Source organism: Malus domestica, chromosome 14, assembly GCF_042453785.1.
Source record: "Malus domestica chromosome 14, GDT2T_hap1".
Taxonomy (NCBI): domain Eukaryota; kingdom Viridiplantae; phylum Streptophyta; class Magnoliopsida; order Rosales; family Rosaceae; genus Malus; species Malus domestica.
The window spans coordinates 20054826-20076205 of NC_091674.1; the positions used below are offsets into that span (position 1 = coordinate 20054826).

Genomic DNA, 21380 nt, shown 5'->3' on the forward strand with positions numbered 1-21380 from the left:
AATTTCCTCTCGCCATTAAACCATTTGTAGTTTATTATGAATATTTGCATGTATTTACCGATAGGCATTTGCTCATGCAATTAGATATCCGTACAAATTCAACTTAAAAATTGGTTTATAATCTTCACGGTCCAGGTCGACAAGTCCATGACTAACTTTTTATCTAAGAAATTCATCCCCCATAAATTTTGTGGTTGATTTATAAGAATTCGTGTTTATGATCTGAATCGTTTATATTATGTATAAATTACTATGTAAAAATCATTTATGCAAAATATCAATTAAAGCTATTTTTGTTTATTCAGTCAAGTATAGCAAATAGATAAACCGTTGGTAATATACTTTTACTAATTCTGATCATCTAGTTTTATACAATTCAATGACTAAAACAATCTCATAATTTATTATTTTTTGGAGAGATAATCTTTACATAGTGATTTGTAATATTAACAGTTCTGATCATGAGCAGCGATTTATGTGATCTGACACAACCAGACCTAGAACGTTCACTAGGACTCTGAATCGAGATGTGCTAGTCAACATTTGGAAGGTGACGAAACTATAAAGTGTAGTGATATGGCAGATGTGAATAAATTTAAACCTAAAAGTGCCTAAGTACACGAGTGCGTTGTGAGCGGGAATGCACCCATTTCACACGTGATTACAGAGCATAAGTAAAGTACAATAAGGTAAGATAATGATTATACCATCATAGGTAGCCACCTATACTGGGATATGCTAAGAATCTTCGTCGATATGAAAACTCAGCTACTATAACCTAGAAGGGCGAAGAACAAGGGTGAGTGGGCCTGGAAATAAAGTTTTAATAAAAACATTTTGAAAACACTATAACCTCTCGTTATAAAACCTTTATAGTTTCCAGAAAATAATGCTACATAGGTATGAAAACCAATGTACAAGACCAGTGAAATCCGAAGTAAGCCATGTCATAATATCTCAGCAATACTAAGTGTAAGCCAGGTGTAGAATCAATATAAAATAACATGTCAGTCGGAGTCACCTAATGTGACCTGTATGACTGGAACTATAGCTCATCAACCTAGGCTAGCACACGAGTCGGAGTCACCTGATGTGACCTGTACGACAGGCTAGGTATAAATATGTACGCTTAAGTGCTACGATAATGTGAAGGCTGTGCGAATAATCGTGGGTCACCTACTAGTCGGAACCACCTATTGTGGTCTGTACAACAGGGCTAGCACCAAACTTGGATCTAAGGTGAGTGTGCGGTGTGGGAGGTGAACAATCATGTGAAGGACTGTGCCCTGGCCTAGGGCGGGAGCACTAATAACGGGGTGCAGCCGTAATGAGCTCTAAATAAATACATGCATACCAATCATTCACATACTAACTCACCTGAAACTTACCTGAGCATCTGCAGCGTCATTCCATATGATGCATAACAATAGTAATGAAATACTAAAAATATAATTCATTCACGACATGGCATTCAAATCATAATTCATATAAAAACGTTTCTGGAAATCGTAAAGCATACACACACACACACACACATTATAAAAAGGAAGAAGACCCACTCACTTGAGGTCCGCGCTACAACTCCCTAGCACAAATATCGAGACGTCACGAACAATCATCACCTAGAACAAATATTCAGTCACATCTCAGAACTCTTATTGATAGAATACGTAACTTACATAAAACACATCCTAAGGTCGTTCTAGAATGATTTGAGACCCATTGAACAAAAGTCAACCGTCGGTCAAAGATCGACGGTAGGGTCCACAACCCTAAGCAACTCAATCCGGAAGATCTGCATCTCAGATTTTTTATCTGTAACTTCTAAAGATCCACATTATGCTTCTAAAACACCATACTAAAGTTTCATTACGATCCAATGGTTGGATCTCCGCCAATTGTAAATTCAAGTGGCGGTTAACGTTTTATTTTATGAACTTACAAATCCGATTCAGGATGATCTGTTCGTCGGATTCCCGATCCGTAAATTTCTAATATCCTCAAATATTACGTACTATAATGTATTAAAGTTTGGTGACGATCCATTGGTCGGATAGTTGATTCATAAAATGGTCAAGCGACGGACTTTAATCAATTAGGTTCAAATGACGGAAATTTGCCAATCAAACTTCACATACGAAATTGGAGAATCAAATTTAGCCTAGGAAGGTTAGGGAATGCCTCGGCCTATGCACTACCGTACAAGGTGGTCGGCCGTCCCGACTTGCCGGAAAATTCAACTATTTCTAAAATTCTCAAACTTCACAGAAATGAAGATCTCAATGAGTAGATAAAGTTTTATACCTGTGGCCAAGTACAATTTGGCCGGAAAAAGCTTCAATTCGATCAATCTGAAACACACCGCCCCTAAAACTATTTGGGGTTTGCTCCTGACCTACAAAGAAGTGTTTTGGTGGTGGTGGTGGTGGTGATGGTCGACGTTGCTTTACAATCGACTGATTTCCACTGTGGTACCCTCGGAACCATCGGTTCCGTTCTTCGCGATACGGGGCCAAAACCCCAACAATCTTTGGTGTTGACTGAAGAGAGGATGCTAGTGATTGATTTCCAGGTGGTAGTTAACCTTGGGTCATCGGAAAAATGCCAAAAAAGGACGGAAAATCATCAAGTCGCCCAAGTCCGGTAGGTGTGTACGGGTCAGCTCGTGTCCTTCTTTTCCTTCATCTCTCATTTCATCTCCTTTCCCTCTTTTCGATTGGCCATCATCTCCATCTCTCCGCCTCATTGGCTGCTCATTTCCCTCATTCCTCTTCCACGATTGGGTAGTTCTTCCTCCTATTTCCTCCTCTGTTTTTCCCCTTCTCTGGTTCCTTCTTCTTTTCCCTCAATTTTCTATAAACTAATATTAAAATAGTAACAATACAATTATGAGAAATGTATAGAATAATAAATAGTTTCGTAAAACTTTAACCGTAACTCCAAATTCACTTTTAAAATTTATAAAATCGTAAAATTAGGGACGGGCTATCACATGATCGGCCACAAAGTGTTTGAGGGAATTCCTCCTCATCCTTTTGAGGAGTCAAGTTAGTTCCATTTTTTACCTACTATATTCTAAGTATGTAGTTAAGGGTTCACCAACAGAATTGTGTATGGTTTCATTCAAACGGTCTTCCACGGCAACAAGTTTTGAAGACATGAGGCTCTGATACTAACTGACACAACAAAAGTATCCGGTTAAGAGTGGACGAACGATTCCCCCTTGATATAATTCTCAAAATCCAGATATTGAGAAAAGCTCTAGTTTAATTCACAATTTGAGGAAAGTTGAATCAATACAACCCTAAAAGTCAATTATAAAGTCTTAGAGAAAACCCTAGTTGCAAAAGGGAAATTACAAAAATACTCAAAACACAAAATAAAATTTAAAAGTTGTTTTAACCCCTTAAACGGTGTTAAAATGACAAAAAGTATCTTATATCACAATAAAAAAAATCACAGTAAATCAGTGAGATAGACTCGTCTTGCCGTTCTCTTTCCAAAAGATATCATGGATCCAAAATGAACACAGAAAATCCAAAATTTACTATTCACTGTAAAACTTTGGCACACGCCGTTCGAATCACTTCTTCCAGCCCCTCGTCATATATACTCGCTAAAATTAACCTTGAGAGAGCTCTCTGAGTTAATTTTAAGGTTTAGAGTCAGAATTAACTTTGAAAAAGCTATTGGGTTAATTTTAGGGTTAGAGAATTTTGACAAAATCTCTTAAGTGTGTTTTATATCTTACAAATTACAATTCCTCCAAAAGAACTAAACTCAAGTTTCTGAATTTTCAATATTTGGTACATGAAGTTTTTTTCATCTTAGAGTAGTACCTAAAGTTAAAATTTTGGAACAATTTCATATATCCATTAAGGTTGCACTTAAGTCAGCCGTTAATTGGTGACGTGATGCTCACGTGGACAATGACTGGCGCCACGTGTCAATCTGGCCCACGTGAATGTTAAAAAATTAAAAGCTAAAAAAAGTTATATTAAAAAATTAAACCTAAACATTAAATCTACCCCTTTCTTTGACTCCCTCTTTCTCCACCATCTTAACCCTAAATCTCAACCCTCACCCATTGCCCAGATCGTGAGGCGGCGAATTTACTCTTTGGCTTCCTGCAAGTTTTGCTGGCTGTGAAGAGGAAGAACTCGCCGTCGTCTCTCGACATTTTCAGCCTCCTTAATATGTACATCGCCATCTCCGAGAACTTGATGGAGATCGAATCCATCTTCGGCTTTAAATCCATCGTCGCCGTTTGATCTCAAGCACTCATCTCGCTTATCAAACTCAGTAAGTTGGTGTTATAGTTGCTCTCTGATTTCGAGTCTATGGTCCAGAAAGACTCGTCGAAAGATCGAGGCTGAAGATGCAAACACATGGTCGCAGAAGATTCCCTCATCATTGAAGAGCATGGAGATTGGGATCTTCATCGCTTTTAACCAGCTTTTGTTTCTCAGATCCAAAACCTCATAGTTCATCTTTCCGATCTGAAACGCTCGAGCCGAGCTTGTACATTCCCTCGTTGATGATCTATTTTCTAATGATTGTGTTAGATGTGGACGCATTCCTTCGCATATTCTGAGGTGATCATATCCCGATACTTGTTCGACTTCGAGAATGGCGTCTGTGAAGGAACAAGGGAGATAGAAAGGGGGAGTCGGTGAGGACGGAGGATGAAGAAGAGGGCTGTGCGATGGCTAAGGGTTAAATTTAGGCTTTAGGTTTATTTTTTCAAATTTTTTAATTAAAATTTTTTTTTCTAACTTTTAATTTTTTAATATTCATGTAGGCCTAGATTGACATGTGTCATCCAGTTATTGTCCACTTAGGTACCACGTCACTCGTTAACGACTAACTTAACAACAACTTTAACGGATGTTTGAAACTGTCTTAAAATTTTGATTTTAAATACCACTCTGCGATGAAACAAACTTCATGTACCAAATGTTGATAACCTATATACTTGAGGGTAGTAAATTAAGATTAACCCTAAATTCAAATACTCCATCAAACTTCAAAGCATAAATCAAATCAAACTTAAGACTTTGGGCCTATAAGTTGAAGCAAGCAGGCAAATGCATGTCGCAGTTGAATTATGACTAATGAAACGAGTGATATGATATGTTTCACAACTATTGCGAGTTTGGCACCAGCATTAACTAGCCACAAACTCAATTTCTAAATACATTAAATTTTTTTGGCTCCAAATTTTTGGTTTAGACTTTGAGACCTCTTTTTTTTTTTTTTCTTAGTGAAGAAAAGAGGTAGGGGGATGTAACACGAGGACTTTCTAGGAGGTCACCCATCCTAATACTACTCTCGTCCAAATTCGCTTAACTTCAGAGTTTTGATGGGATATGGTACATGTGAGTTGGTATGATCGCATCTTGAGACCTATGTCTTTAGTAACATGTTTTTGGGATAATCTTTGCCGATGCATCAACTAGGTCATAACACTTGTCCATTTTAATTGAAACGGTATGGTTCAAGCTGTCCTACGAAATAAGAGGTGAAGAAAAATAAAATAAATGAACATTGAGCACAAACCCCTCATAACCTCTCACACTGAAAAACAGTAGCTACTTGGCTCCAATTTCATTAGTGGACACCCCACAACGTTTTTTTTTTTGAAAGATACGATAGTTTGTTTCATTTCATCCAAATGGTAATACTTAAGTGTTACATAGTAGTTCTCAAAGGTTACATTATTCTACAAGCTCATCAATAATAACCCTTGGTGGGGAGGTATCTCAATCTCAACTTTGGGTCAGAGTGATTCCAATCCGTGCAAGTCGATGGGCTATAGAGTTTACTTTGTGGTGAGTATGGGTCATAGCAACTTCAGTGATTGACTGGAGCAACACCTTGATGTCTTCCATAATTTGGCCAACTGCTGACATATTGAGGGAAGAGTCCTGTAGTGCCTCCACAATCTGAAGTGAATCGGTCTTAAGAACTAGTTTTTTAATACCCATTTGCATTGCCCAAAGCATACTCTCTCTGATGGCCATAGCCTTTGCCTGGATAGGAGAGAAAACATCTTCCAACATCCCACATTTCGCAGCCATGAAGACGCCCCGATCGCCTCTAATAACCACCTCAAATCCTGCTTTTTTTTTAACATCACTCCATGAGCTGTCGGTGTTCATCTTCAGATGCCCAATAGGTGGAGTAAGCCAATGATCCACAATCTGGCCTTTTGGACGACATAGGTCTGAGTTGCCACTTTTATTGTACTCAAGCCATCATTAGGCTGCTCTTGAAACATAAACATCATGGTGGTCACACTTCCCTTGCCATAACTTCGTATTTCTCTTTCCCCACAATGCCCAGCAAATCATGAGGACCATGTCGAAGTTGGATCTCGGGATTAGTCCAACCATTTCATCCAGCCATAAAGCAAAAGATGAATGGTACCTGTTTCTCATTGGGACCCCTACTGTGGAAGACATCCATGCACATTTTGTGTATACACAATCTACCATTAGGTGGATGATCGATTCTCCTTGCGTACAGCACATTACAAATTCCATATCTCCCTTCAGATGGTGTTTTGTCAAATTGACTCGAGTATGAACAAACTCATTTGCCAACTTCTACACACAGACCTTGACCTTTCGTGGGACATCTGCATTCCATACCTTTAGCCATAGGGAATGTGAGTTGGAGTTGGATGTTGATGCCCCACCATGTAAGGGCTGCAGCCACACCCGTGCTGTGTGATAAACACTCTTAACTGAGAATTTCCCATTTTCTCATAGTGCCATATCAAGCAATCCAGTGGGGATCAGATGCTAAGGGGGATGGAACGGACAACATTAATTTCCTCCTCAGTGAATAAACTCTGCATTAACCTTGTATTCCATCGGTTCGTGCATTGGTCTATCAGTTCATCCACTTTCTGTAGTGAGCACCCCGACGGCTTGGGAGAGAAAGGTTTAAATAGGGATGGGATAGGGATCCATGGGTCCTCCCAAATATGTAATGAATCTCCCATACCCACCATCCACCGTGATCTCACACTGATCACATTTCGAACCGAGCATAGCTCTTTCAACGGTAAGATGCTCCTATTTTGACGTCTGCATCCATAAAATTACTATTTGGAAAATACTTGGCCTTTAACACCCTTGCTACCAGAGACTAAGGTTCGCTAAGCACCCTTCATCCTTGCTTGGCTAGCATCCCCATATTGAATGCATATAAGTTACGAAACCTAAGTCCACATTCACACTTGGGGCTGCATAATTGATCCCACGAGCACCAGTGTATCTTTCTCCCACCCTCATCCCCATTCCACCAAAATGTTGCAATCAACTTATTTAGATCCTTACATATATGCTTTGCCAGTAGGAAGTAACTCATTGTGTAGGTCGGGATTGTCTGGGCGATGACTTTAATCAATATCTCTTTCCTCGCGACACTTAGAAGTTTACCCTTCCATCCTTTTAGGCGTTTCCATAATCGTTCATTCAGGTAACCGAAACATAAAGTTTTATTCCTACCAACAAACTTGGGTTGCCCCAAGTATTTCTCATGTCTATCTACTCATTGTACGCCTAGGATTCCGGCTAGGCGCCCATGCATGTGTCGCTTGACATTCTTGCTAAAACAGATTTCGCTCTTTTGTAGATTGACCATTTTCCCCGATGCCTGTTCATACAAGTTGAGCATCCCTAGAACCTGTCTACATTCTGTAGTTGAGGTCCGTCAAAACAGTAAGCTATCGTCCGCGAACAGGAAGTGGTTCACCGTAGGTGCCGTCGCGAAGATGGCTATTCCAAATAGTTGTCCTGTACACTCATTCTGTGAGAGTATGGCCGATAGTCCCTCAATACATAAGATAAACATATACGATGATAAGGGGTCTTCCTATCTCAACCCTCATGATGGAATGATGTAGCCCCTTCGGGCAACCAATAATAATGATAAAGTACGAGATCGTTGAAACGCAGAGCATAACCAGGTTTATCCATTTGGATGAAAATCCCATCTTGGATAAAATTAGTTGTAGAAAGCTCCATTCTATATGGTCATATGCCTTGCTAATATCAAGCTTTAGGGACACAAAACCCTTCTTCCCACCTCGTTTACAGAACAAATAATTGGATATCTCTAAGGCTAGGATGGTGTTATCGGATATGTTCCTCCCTGGCACTAATGCACTTTGGTTCTGGGATACAACTGCAGGGAGAAGAAGCTTGAGCTGATTTGCCATTACTTTAGAGATTATTCTGAAAAATATGTTGCAAAGGCTAATCAGCCTTATCCGATTCATCGCCTTGGGGCATTTTGATTTGGGGATAAGTTTTACATGGGTAAAGTTTACTTGTTTCAACAATCTTCCCGAAGCAAAGAAGTTCATGATTGCCTTAGTGACATCCTTTCCCATAATATGCCAGTACCATTGATAGAAGAATGGATTCATTCCGTCCGGCCCTGGTGCTTTTGCTGGTTGCATCTGGAATATTGTTTTCCTTACTTCTTCTTCGGAAATTCTCATCTCCAGACATCTATTCATCTCCGGTGTTAACCTTGGCTCCATCGCCCCAATGATCTCTGAGTCCTCCAAACTCCTTGTGGAGGTAAAAATATTGTGGAAGTAGTTGGTCATTGTCATTTCTATCCCTTCCTCATTACAGACCCAATCCCCATCCGTATTTTTAATCTTCTTAATTGAATTTTTTTGCATTTCTATTCCTCGCCCTTTGGTGGAAGAACTACATATTTCGATCTCTTGCCTTAATCAAGAAAGCCCGAGACCTTTGCCTCCAGTACTTTTCCTCTTGCTCAAGTAGTTGATCCATTCTCTGTAGTAAAGATTCACGTTCCACAATCGATGCTTCCATCAATGGTTGGGCCAAAATAAACCCCATTTTACTTCTGATTGTGGTGATTTCCTAATGTCGCCACCTGAATACGTTCTGTTGCCACTTAATAAGAGCTATCATGATGGCCTTTATCTTACTTACTTACTTACCACCTGATACATTGGCACCCCCACCACTGGTGAATTCCATGCCTCCTTAATAATTTCCTCACATTCCACGTGGTCAGCCTAGAAATTTTTGAAATGAAAACCTCTGCGATCTGATCTTTTACGACTAGTAGTACCATATATCTCAATTAACAAAGGAACGTGGTTTGACTTACTTGGATCTAAATGAGTCGCCTTCATTTTGTTGAACACTTCCTTCCACTCCCTTATTACCAGTGCCCGGTTTAAGTGTTCCTTAATACCCCCTACCTTAGTAGTGATCCATGTATATGGAATCCCATTAAGTCCCAAATCATGTAGATGACAGTCACTGTCAGTCATTCTAAATTCCAGAATTTGGTTAACCGATCGGGGTGGTCTTTTTTCTTTTTCGTGGCTACCCAGCAACTCATTAAAGTCCCCATCGATTAGCCAAGGAATGGAGCAGGTCGCCACTAGTCTGCACATGATTTCCCATGATTTACTTCGTACCACTGTGGTCAGGTGCCTATAAAATCCCATGAATCTCCATTGACTTTTATCCCCAATGTCTCCCACTTTTGTATCAATATAGCACTCTGAGCTCGATAGGATCCGTAAGTTTATTTCATCAGCCCATAGGATCCCAGTCCTCCAAATTGCCCCTCAGAATTGACTCCAAAGACCTTATGATACCCTAATTTCAATTTCTACCCCTTCAAAATTGAAACATCGCATTTGGTTTCACAAAGGAAAACCAATTTGGGATCTTTTTGTCGGATAATATCCTGCAACACCTGAACTTTCCGAGGGTTCTCAAGCCCTCGGTAGTTCCATATTAGGATATTCATGGCTGTCGGCGGGGCTGAGCTCCGTCAGCCTTCACCGATGTAGTTTCCATTTGTACATTTCTTCTTCCCAACAACCCCTGTGCTTCCGCATCCTCGAGCTCCTTTGACGGACTAATCAACACTTCATATAAGTCTCAAATATCAACACCATTGATAGAGATTGGAGGTTTTTGCCCCTGAGATCATCCTCATCGATTATCCCCCTAGGTTTGTATTCCATTTTCTTCAAGTTTGGTGATTATGAAGGTCGTCCTTCCTTTGAGTTCAAGACCAACCGCGGTTTCTTTGATGGTGGTGTTAAAAGCTCCATGTTATCCCTCTTTGCACCACTTTTCACCTGGGCTCCTAGGGCTGTTGCATTTGTAGGAACCCTAGTGTCCTCAGTTGCCTCATTAATATTTTCCATTTGGGCCCCTTTTCCTGACCTTACCATATGGGCCGCCCTATCAGCTGCTACAAGTTGGGTCACAATTTGTAGGCTTTGTGCATCAAAATTTTCCCTGTTTGTGCCTAGTGGGAAACATCCCATCATGGAGAAGCATGCTGGGGTCTTCTTGACATTTTCCGCATCATTTAATAGCCCCCCCACATTTTGTAGAGCCCATGGTGGAATCCTACTTGGGTCATACCAATCCTTGTTCAATGACAGCCCATTCACCGTAATTGTAAGTGTGTCGTTGGTGAATTGCGTACCATAGCTATCCGGGTGCCACAAGTGGCCATAGTCCGGGCTTACCTTCTAACTTGTAGTAGGGGGATATTCCTCAACACGATCTGACCCTATTAGGTATGATGTCCTTGTTTGTTTCTCCCGGGGGACCAAGCTTGCATAGGTGCCAGAGGATTCAGCGAATTCAGGACCTGTGGCAGGTCGAGTAGTACGTGGATTGACCTGTTCCTTGTCCCTTTGGGTTGCAAGGAACCAATGCATCGGAATATCCATCTCTGTGTCCAACAGCCCATATAAACCTCCATCTCTACCTTCCCATTTACGGCGCCAATGGGTTTCATGTACTCCCGTCGCCGTGGCAATTCTCCTCTGCAGGAAGAGCAAATAACTCACCCTGGACAACGTCTCTACCTTGATGGATTCATTATACTTACTTTCTTTGTTTGCCAAGAGTGTTGCTGGGTGAGGACACCCCCGAGCGTGGCCTAGCTTCCCACAGCGGTAGCAGAACATCCTCAAGCCTTCATATTTTAGATTTATCTTGTAGGATCCCTACCGAGGACAAGGCACAGAGCAATAGGTAACCAGAGGTCTCTGGACGTTGAAGTCCACCCTTATTCGAAAGAATCCCCTAAAACCCACTTCCACCGGGTCCTCCACCTCAAGAACTGCTCTAATCTTCTCTCCGAGGCATCTTGCATTCTTAATAGAGCATAAATTCCTTGGTATTCCATGCGCCTGGATCCAAAAAACAGCCTTATTTGCTTCAATGCCATCCAGAAAATGGTAGGTCGACCACAGCTTCACGTAGAAGGTATAATCCCTAATGAACCAAGGGTTTCCTTTTAGTATCTGTCTAGCCACTGCCGCTTCTCCCACAGTGATGGCATAGACATTCGGTTTTGCCTTTTGGACCCTGACTACACCCATCTTGTTCCAAGCTGATATAAGTACCTCATTCACCACATATTGTGAGGGTTCATTATCCGCAATCAATCTTCCCACCAGATGGATGTTATCCTCAAATCGTTCCTCCAAGTCAAGACTATCCTCAAAAGTGATGTTAAGGCAGTCCATAGCCTTCTCTTCGATTTCCATTATGCGAACCAGCGTAAAGAAAAAAGAATCACTACACAAACACCCAAGGATATGTTGGCGACTACGAAACTCACAGATATATACTCCGGAGCTAGTAAACCAACTCACAGCTCTTCAGTCGGAGCTACGTTGAACGTAAAGTTGTCGCTGAAGTTGTTAAATGTATATTGCATCGAAGTTCTCTGTTCAAATCCCGTCTCTCCAAATGTCGCTTCTATCAAGAAAAAGGCTTTACAGTTTACATGCACATTGGAGGAAGTGCTTGAATTCAACCATGTAATTAATGGCAGATTAACTTGATTTGGTTGGTTTTGTATGGTTTACAACCAAGTCGTAAGTAGTAACTTACTAGTAGAGGGAAAGCATTTTGGTCAAAATAGACACCCCACAAAGTTGAACTGAAGACAAGTTGTAAATGGTCAAAAGCCCAATCCATAGGTATGTCTTATAATTTTGCCTATCCAAACCATGTTTGGGTAAGTTTGAATTCAATTAATTTCAAATTAAGCCCAGGTGCAAACTGTAATGTTGAAAACGGAAATTACTGCTTAAGCCTGCATGATCCGGTATAATTTATAACAAGTAAAATTCCATTATACAAAAGGAAAGACGGTATCTTATCGGTTAAAATCTATATTACAAGCACAAATTTCATGTGAAATTCCACAACTAATAAAATAGCTACTTCGACTTAGACTAAAGGTCTTAAAAACTGCAAGAAGCATGTAGCTTAAATAGTTAAGATTGTATTCACACACCTACGGTTCTGTGTTCAAATCTCCCCTCTCCCAATACTATAGCTACAAGGAAAAAACAAAAAGGCCAGAAAAAACTAATGATACTAATCAATAGAGGCTAGTAATACCAATAATTATAAATAAAAAAAGCGCAATAGTAAAACTACAAATAAACAACTCTTAGAATTCTTCAGGGATGCTCTTCAAAACTTGACCTGCAGTACATAAAGTGCTAGCCGGGGACGACTCAACACTGATATGACCCTTCGGAATCTGCGCAAACTCACCAGCTACATCCTTGAAATCAAGAATGCCTCCATTTTTGCACTTCGAAAGCATTCGTGCCGCTTCTTGCTTTGTCATCTTGACTTTCACTCTAATCACCCCTCCTTTCCCATCTTCTAACTCCTTCTTGATCAGTGGTTCAGAATTTTCATAGTAAGTGCAGGTGCCATTAATTTCTTCCTTCCTCGAGGAGGGCTTCTTACTAATTAACTCATCTATGTATACAACATTTTTTACGTAGGGTTTCCTAAGTTCTAGCATGTCATCTATCGCTTTGATCTTATTGAAGAAAGAAAGCAAGGAGTTCAACATTTTTACAAGTAAGAGAGAGAGAGAGAGAGAGGGTTATGCAACATGTTAGGGTAGGAAAGTGTATATATAGAGAGGCTGGAGAAGCTATGGAGTGTTAATTGGGTAAAGATAAGTCTTGATTGTGTGGTTTGGTCAAGCACAAGTGATAGACTGTTGGGACCCCGAAGTCTGATTAAGTAAAATTAACGTTGGACAAGAAATCAGAACACTTTAGAAGAGGTCAAAGCTCTTTGTATGTAATTGTATTAATAAAAGTGAAATGGTAACACTTTGTGAATTTATCATTATCAACTAAAAATTTTCTCCTACAATACTAATGCTCATTCATTTTTTATTCTCATTTTTTGTTTTTGTCTATAATTGTATTTTTTTTATACGATAATGCACAAAAGCAGGAAATTAAGAAAGTATATAACTTATCTTGTAGAAATTTCAAAATCAAATTAATTTATTGAAATAAATATGAGTGGCTTTCATGTACCCCATGAAAGAAGGCAATGTTTACATTCAAAACTTTAGTCAGTTGGACGAATTATATGATTGATTATCGTGTGTTCTGCCGTTGTGGTCCATTAATACGCGCTTTGGATATATGGTCTTGCAACTAATGACGCATGAGGCTGACTTGACTTGACAATTGTCATGATCAGTTCAGTACTAACTTGATCAAAGGGGCAGGGTGAGGTTGAACAGGGTAAACGAGGTTCGTTCTCACTTCTACTCACTCAAATTACAGACCTTAAATTTTATTCGATACGAAAATTGAAGGATATCTGTCTAATATTACTGGAAAACTCTCCAGTTATTCACATAATTATATTAGTTTTGTGGTTTTATTAAGAGAAGTAAAGAGCAAGAATTAAGTTATATCCTGGTGAGGATAAGTACTCTACTGTTAAAGCTGAATCACGGTATATGAAGATATGTTACCAAACAAAAATTGTAAGATGGGGTGTAGTTAACTAAGGATTTAGATGGATTTTAAAGGCTTTCAAAAGATCTTAGAATCCAGGTGTAGTCGACAAGGATTTTAAAATAATTTAAGAGAGTTCATTCAAATACAAGGTAGTCAACTAAAGGATTTTAAAAGATTTTAGAATTCTAGTGTAGTCAACTAGGATCCAGGTGTAGTCAACTACGATTTTAAAAGAATTTAAGAGGGTCCATTCAAATACAAGGGTAGTCAACTAAATGATTTTAAAAGATTTTAAAATCCTAGTGCAGTCAACTAGGATTTTGAAGGATTTTTATTGAGTTTATACAAATCTATATGTATTAAAATTTTTATAGATTTTGAAGGATTTCATTGAATGAGTGATTTTGTAGGATTTGAGAAGAGTTGGTAAGCTTAAAAAGACTATAAAGAATCCTACGTCCACCCCTAGGATTTCTTTCAACCCCCTTCTCTCTCTCTCTCTTCCCATTTTATTGAAAATATTTCTTTTTAGGGTAAAAGATTGTTTACTATCCTCATGTTTCATAGTTTTCAACATTTAGTACATCAAGTTTTTTTCGTCTCAGAGTCATACCTAAAGTGTAAATTTTGGGACAGTCTCATACATCCGTTAGTCAAACTGTTAAATCTGTCGTTAATTGTGACGTGGTGCCCATGTGTACAATGATTGGGCGCCACGTGTCAGCCACGTTTTTTTTTCCTTCCTTCCTTCTTCTTCTTCTTCTTCTTCTTCTTCTTCTTCTTCTTCTTCTTCTTCTTCTTCCGAATCCTCCTCCGAATCTGCCAGATTCGGCTTTTTTTTTTCTTCTACTTTTTTCTTCTTTCTTCTTCTTCCTCCGACTGCAACTTTTTTTTTTCTTCTTTCTCCTTCTTCCTCATTCTTCCTTCTTTTTCTCCTTCTTCCTTCCTCCTTCTTCCTTCCCCTTCTTCTCCTTCTTCCTTCTTCCTTCTTCCTTCTTCTTCATCTTCCTCAAAAAAAAAAAAAAACCTTCATCTTCCCCAGATTCGGAGGAAGAAGAAGGAAGAAGGAGGAAGGGGGAAGGGGGAAGGAAGAAGGAAGAAGAAAAAAAAAAAAAACCGAATCTGGGCAGATTCGGAGGAAGTAGAAGAAGAAGAGGAAGGAAGAAGGAGGAAGGAGAAGGAAGAAGGAAGGAGGAAGGAGGAGGGAAGAAGGAAAAAAAAAAGAAACTTCCCCAGATTTGGAGGAAGAAGAAGGAGAAGGAGAAGGGAGAAGGAAGAAGAAGGAAGAAGGAGAAGAAGGGGAAGGAAGGAGGAAGGAAGAAGGAAGAAGAAAAAAAAAGTTGTAGTCGGAGGAAGAAGAAGAAGAAGAAAGAAGAAGAAGAAAAAAAAAACGTGGCTGACACGTGGTGCCCAGTCATTGTCCACATGGGCGCCACGTCACAATTAACGGTACATTTAACAGTTTGACTAACGGATATATGAGACTGTCCCAAAATTTACACTTTAGGTATGACTCTGAGACGAAAAAAACTTGATGTACTAAATGTTGAAAACCACGAAACATGAGGGTAGTAAACAGTCTTTTACCCTTCTTTTTATTAGATTGCTTTTTTGGAGGTGTATAACACGCAAAAGCATATCAAGCTAATTATCCACTGCATCCCTCTCTGATGCAGTAATCTGCGCATTCATTGCTAATACTGAGATCCTTTTCCTATTTACGTAGTAGTGAACCTATTTATTTACAGTGTTGTCGCAATACATAGTTAGAGATGGAGTTAATTCAAGTTTTGGTTAAGTATACTGTATATATTCATTTGTAAAATGCATAGATGTTTTTGGAGGAAGCTGACTTGGTAACTGAATTTTCCAATTCATTGTGGCATGCTTGTTCTTCCTGAAACTTTGTAAATACCAATGTGATTGGTATGGGTTGACTATTGAATCTCTCTGATTGCTGTTGTTTATGTCTCTTCATGGTTGAACAATATATTTTCCTTTTGTGGGGAGGAATGGCACTCGGTTCATCTTGGATGGCAAGGCATTTTCAGTTAATGGGTGGAATTCGACAGGGAGAATTGGGCATCGGGAAAACATGGAGGATTGGGAGAACTGGGTAAAGTTCTCAAATTTTTTTTTCAAGTTTTATTTTTTAATCTTTATTTTCTATTTAAAAAATAATTTTTTAAATGACAAAAAATCCATTCAAATCTTTAATCAAAATCCATAAGAATTCTTGAAAATCTATTTGAAAGTTGTAAGGATTCTACAATCCTTTGAAATCTTTCACTTAAAAAAGTCTTTTAAAATTCTGCAAAATCCAAATTGACTACACCCTATCTTTTCATGAATCATTACAATTAAATCTTGGATATGCCTAATTAGGGTTTTTCTTTTAGAAACGATACGATATTTACGAGGCATTATTAGATTACATTCATAACAAAGCAACACCACAATGACACAACTAGTTAGGTATCAAATTTATCAAAAGTGTATGCTGTCATAGCATCCATATGGAGACAACCACAACAATCAGAAGAAAAATGCAGATAGACTGAGGTCTCAATCACTTCAGCCTCATGGAATTAAGGTCTAATAGAAGCATCATTAGATTGACTAATGTAATCACGTAACGAATACACTGCGAAAAGTAAGCACAATAAAATTCTACACTGCCCGAAAGTGCCCTACAACAGCTTGCACGCCGAACCTTTTGTCATTGGTTAAAAGATATTTACCCGATGAAATATTCGTAGGGCAAACATTCATCGGGCATGATTTTGGCGCTAAGAAGAAAAAAATGACGGCCAATACTTTGAGGTTTGCGGGACGAACTCCTAATTCTACAAAATGTATTTTCGGTAAAAATCTTCTTATAATCCATGTCAAAAAATTCGAAAACAAGGATATCATTAACAGTAATGTTATACTTACCATGTTTTTATACCACATTTATATATCACCTTATATGGCATGTGGACAGCCATATCATTTAAATTAATCAAAATTTAATTTCAATTAAAAACCATTTAATAAACAATAATTAAAAAAACTATAATTAAATGGTGATTGTGGCATATGAGGAGTCTTCTCCTTCCTTCCCCATTCAATCCTGCTCCTTCTCCCGTTTCTTCTTCCACGCCGGTCCTTTCATGCCATTTTTTCAAGTCAGTCAAATCCACCACAATCTAAATTAAATCTCATATAGCAAGGTTCATGCGCTCCCCTATTTGGATTATTGGTACGCATCTATCATTTTTTTCAATGAACCTTGTCGTACACTTGCAGTGTAATTTTCCAAACTCATTCAATTCCAATCAGCCCTGAAACCCCAATTTAGGAGATGGAATGCCTCCAGTGTCTTGAAATCGACTTTGAATCACCAGGAACATTCGAAGTTGGACTATGAGAACTCTCGGATGTCTCCAAGCTCTTGTTCTCTACATGCCCCTTCCCCACAGACCACAATTTGTCGAAGATTCTCCTTGACCTAGATGGCAGCAATTGCGCTGTTTTTGCTGCTATTCTTGCCAAGTTTCGCGTTCTTTTAATTCCAGCTTTTTTTTTAATTATTGATTTATTAAATAGTTTTTAATTTAAATTAAATTCTGATTAATTTAAATGATGTGATTGTCCACATTAGATGCCACATAAGGTGATATATAAATGTGGTATGAAAACATGGTAAGAATAGCATTATTGTATAACTAATCTAAACCTAAATCTAAAGGTATTTGAACTTAAATAAAGTAACGTAGGAAAAAAATTCAATGGAAAAAAAAAAGGAAGAAAAAAAAAAGAAAATGACACATCGATACTTCGTTACCGATCTTCTTGAAAGGTATCACTAGCACACTAGCGACTTACTCAATAAAACACGCTAGCTTCATACCGATCCCCCCTTTTCAATTTTTTATTTCTTTTTCAGTTTTTTTTTTATTTCTCTTACCATAATAGCAAACTATCATATTCATGTTCTTCAAAATATATTTTTTTCGTGCAAAATCTATTATAATTCATATAAACACTTGAAATCAATGCTTTGGAATATAATTAATTTTAGAAAACATGTGGTGCAATTAAAATGACTCAAATTTTGGCTTATAATGAATCTTGTAAAAGTTCTCAAAATCGATTGGACAACGTGGGTTCTAACTTACAATTTTTGTAAAAAAAATTGAAACTTTTAGTTTTAGGAATATTTTGCATGGGCATTGACAAAAATGTTGCAAGACTGTAACATCCCACATCGACCAACAGAGAGGGGGTGATGTGCCTTATATGTACATGCCCACCTCCCTATAACACGAGGCCTTTAGGGAACTCACTGGCTTCAGGTTCCATCGGAACTCCAAAGTTAAGCGAGTTCAGGCGAGAGCAATCATAGGATGGGTGATCCACTAGGAAGTTCTCGTCTAAGTTCCCAGAAACAAAACCGTGAGAGTGTGGTCGGGGCCCAAAGCGGACAATATCGTGCTACGGCAGAGTCGAGATTGGGATGTGACAAAGACCTTCAAATGTGATTTTATCCTTTATTAGGTCCCGAAACTATTTTTCATTGATTTTTAAAGTTGAAAATAGAAAAAATAATGAAAGCTAATAGCGGCCCCCCCCAAAGAGATTGGTAGGTGACCAAAATCTTGAGAATGTCCTAATTAATTTTAGAAAACATGTGGCACAAATAAAATGACTCTAACTTTGGTTTATAACGAATGTTGTAAAAATTCTCAAAATCGATTCAAAAAATTGAGATTTTTAGCTTTATGAAATATTTGCATCGGATTTAAGGAAAATATTGTAAGAACTTTGGACGTGATCCTACTGTTTATTAAGTTCCGAAACTATTTTTTATTGATTTTTAAAGTTGAAAAATAGAAAAATATATATGGATGTAGGTTTTAAATCGTTGATTTCAAGAGTATAAATATGAATTATAATAGATTTTGCACGGAAAAATATATTATGTAGAACATAGATATGATAGTTTGTTGTTATGTTAAGAGAAAAAAAAATTAACAAAAAAAAAAAATTGAGAAGAAGGGATCTGTATGAAGCTAGCGACTTGGCATGGGTGAAGCTGCTAACATGCTAGCGACACCTTTCGAGTCAAGTACCAATTGTATCCTTTTTTTTTCTCTCTTTTTTTTTCTTTTTCCATTGAATTTTTTTTTCTTCCTACATTACTTTATTTTGATTCAAATACCTTTAGATTTAGGTTTAGATTTATATCTTTGTTTTCAAATTTTTTGACATGAATTATAAGAAAATTTTCACTGAATATAAATTTATAGAACATGAAAATGATAGTTTGGTGGTGTGGTATGGGAAAAATGAAAATAAAACATAAAATAAATTAATTAATGGTTTAGGTGTAGGGAGTCGCAGCTCAAACTCATGCCCAAGGCCAAACTCGTGCCCTCAAGAAGGTCCAAGGCACAGTAGAAGCAATGGAGGCCAATGAGGTTTAGAGGGGCGTGTGAATAGTAATGGGTGAACAGTAACACCTTGAATTCAAGTGTTTAAGGGCGTGTGAATAATAACACCGTGAGTTAGACGCATTTTAGTGCCTGGCGCACTTGAATTTTTTCGTTGATAACGGCTTACAAATGTCCCACCCCTAATAATAATGCTTCGTCCGGCCAACCATGGTTGACCTCTAAGATTAAAACTAATCCCTACACCCTATTGATAACGACCTATAATTGCCCACCATTGGGCACCAATGCTTTATGCAGGCAACAACAATTGACATGTGCGATTAAAATTAAACATACCCCCCATAAATGCCCTACCCTTGCCACTTATGGTTTGTATGGCAAACCATGGCTAACACATGGGATTAAAACTAACCCTACCCCCAACGCAATTGGTTTGTACAGGCAACAATGCTTGATCCGTGAGATTAAAACTAACCCTACCCCATATTGATAACGGCTTATATATGCTCCACCTCGACACCAATGCTTCATGCAGGCAACAATGGTTGACCCGTTCACCTAGGCCTGTATCATTTTACGTGCTGATTCTTTTCGTGTGATGAGCTCGCCTCATTTTGCGTACCAAAAGTCGTCTCATTTTTCGTGAGCTGAGCTCACCTCGTCATGCGGGCTGAATTTTTTGTGTGTCGAGCCCACCTTGTTTTGATTGCCTAGAAGCCCATCTCGTTTTCTATGAGCGGAGCCCGCCTTGATTTGCTCGTGCAAAGTTTGCCTTGTTTTGTGAGCTGCATTTTTCATGCGCTAAGACAACCGTGTTTAACGTGGCAAAAGTCCATCTCGTTTTTCGTGAGCAAAGCCTGCCTCATCTTCTGTGCGCCCGAGTTCGCATTGTTTAGCGTGCGCGGAGTGTGCCACATTTAAGTCCCATCAACTCTTTATCCAAAGTTCTAAACCATCTTCTTGAACACTTTCGATTGCAGTTCTTGCAGAACGTTTTGGTTTTTCTTCTTCTGTTTCGGCGGCAACCCATGCTGATGCTTCTTCTTCTTCGACATCTCTTTTAAACTCTTGTAGTAAACTTGCTCCGCCATTGCAGAGCCCTCTGCCTAGCAAGATTTTGGATAAGTTAAATTTGGCAGAGGGTCTTAGGGAATGAGTTGATGGCATCTATGAGCTCGATTCGAGAGATCACTTCTCCCAAGATAATTGGATTTAAGAAAAAGCCCCTGAAAGCTTGGAATAGCGATGCTTGATGCGATGAAAGTTAAGCACTCAAATTAAACCCTCTTGTTGTCAAATTGTAGTATAAATTCAAGTAGGGATCGTTCTAAACCGGGGATTAGGAGGGCTTGCTAAAACCTCTAAACTTACTCAAAAACATAAAAACAAAGTTAAAAACGTTTGAATAGACTCAAGGGACTCAAAACAACTTAAAAACACTCAAAACTGCCTAAAAACACAAATTGGGCAGATTTGACTCTAACACAACTTTGGACGAATTTAGTGTTTTGACTTAAATCAAAACACTCTAAAACACAAACAAAACCGAAATTTAACACTTTGAAACAAGAAAGTAAAATGGGGGCTTTGATTTGGATGAATTTGAAATAAACAAGCAAGTTATAAAACTAGGCAGATTATAAAATGAATTTGAGAAATAAAATGATGGATGGATTAGTTAGAGGTCCGTTCTTCACACATGACACACTTGTACATGAATCGATTTCCAATTGCTTTTCAATAAACTATGATACTCAACACCCCAGATTAACCGTGATGCACAAATTAACCCTCATATTTTCCTTTACTCATTGAATTGGATGAATGCATGCGACAACCCAAATCATTCTCTAAAAGCTCCCTATATGAATGCATAATAGAGATACAATCAGAGATCATTACGTTCAATGAAAATCATAAGTGTTGACGAGGCAATTATAACTATGAATGCATGATACAATTGCCAAGAATTCAATTAACGCGATTGTGATAGACAGCCTTCACTACTCATGAATATAAACTTGTAACAATTGGGTGAAACTCATTTATATTCTAGCATCTAATTCATGCATGAAACTAAGTATGCATCCTTAATAAACATA

The 21380-nt window shown here is 38.5% G+C and overlaps 1 pseudogene; it reads right to left on the reverse strand.

Moving 5' to 3' along the window:
* Positions 1-5281: 5281 nt before the first annotated feature.
* On the reverse strand, positions 5282-5400 carry LOC114821243 (5S ribosomal RNA; annotated as a pseudogene).
* Between the last annotated feature and the right edge of the window lie 15980 nt (positions 5401-21380).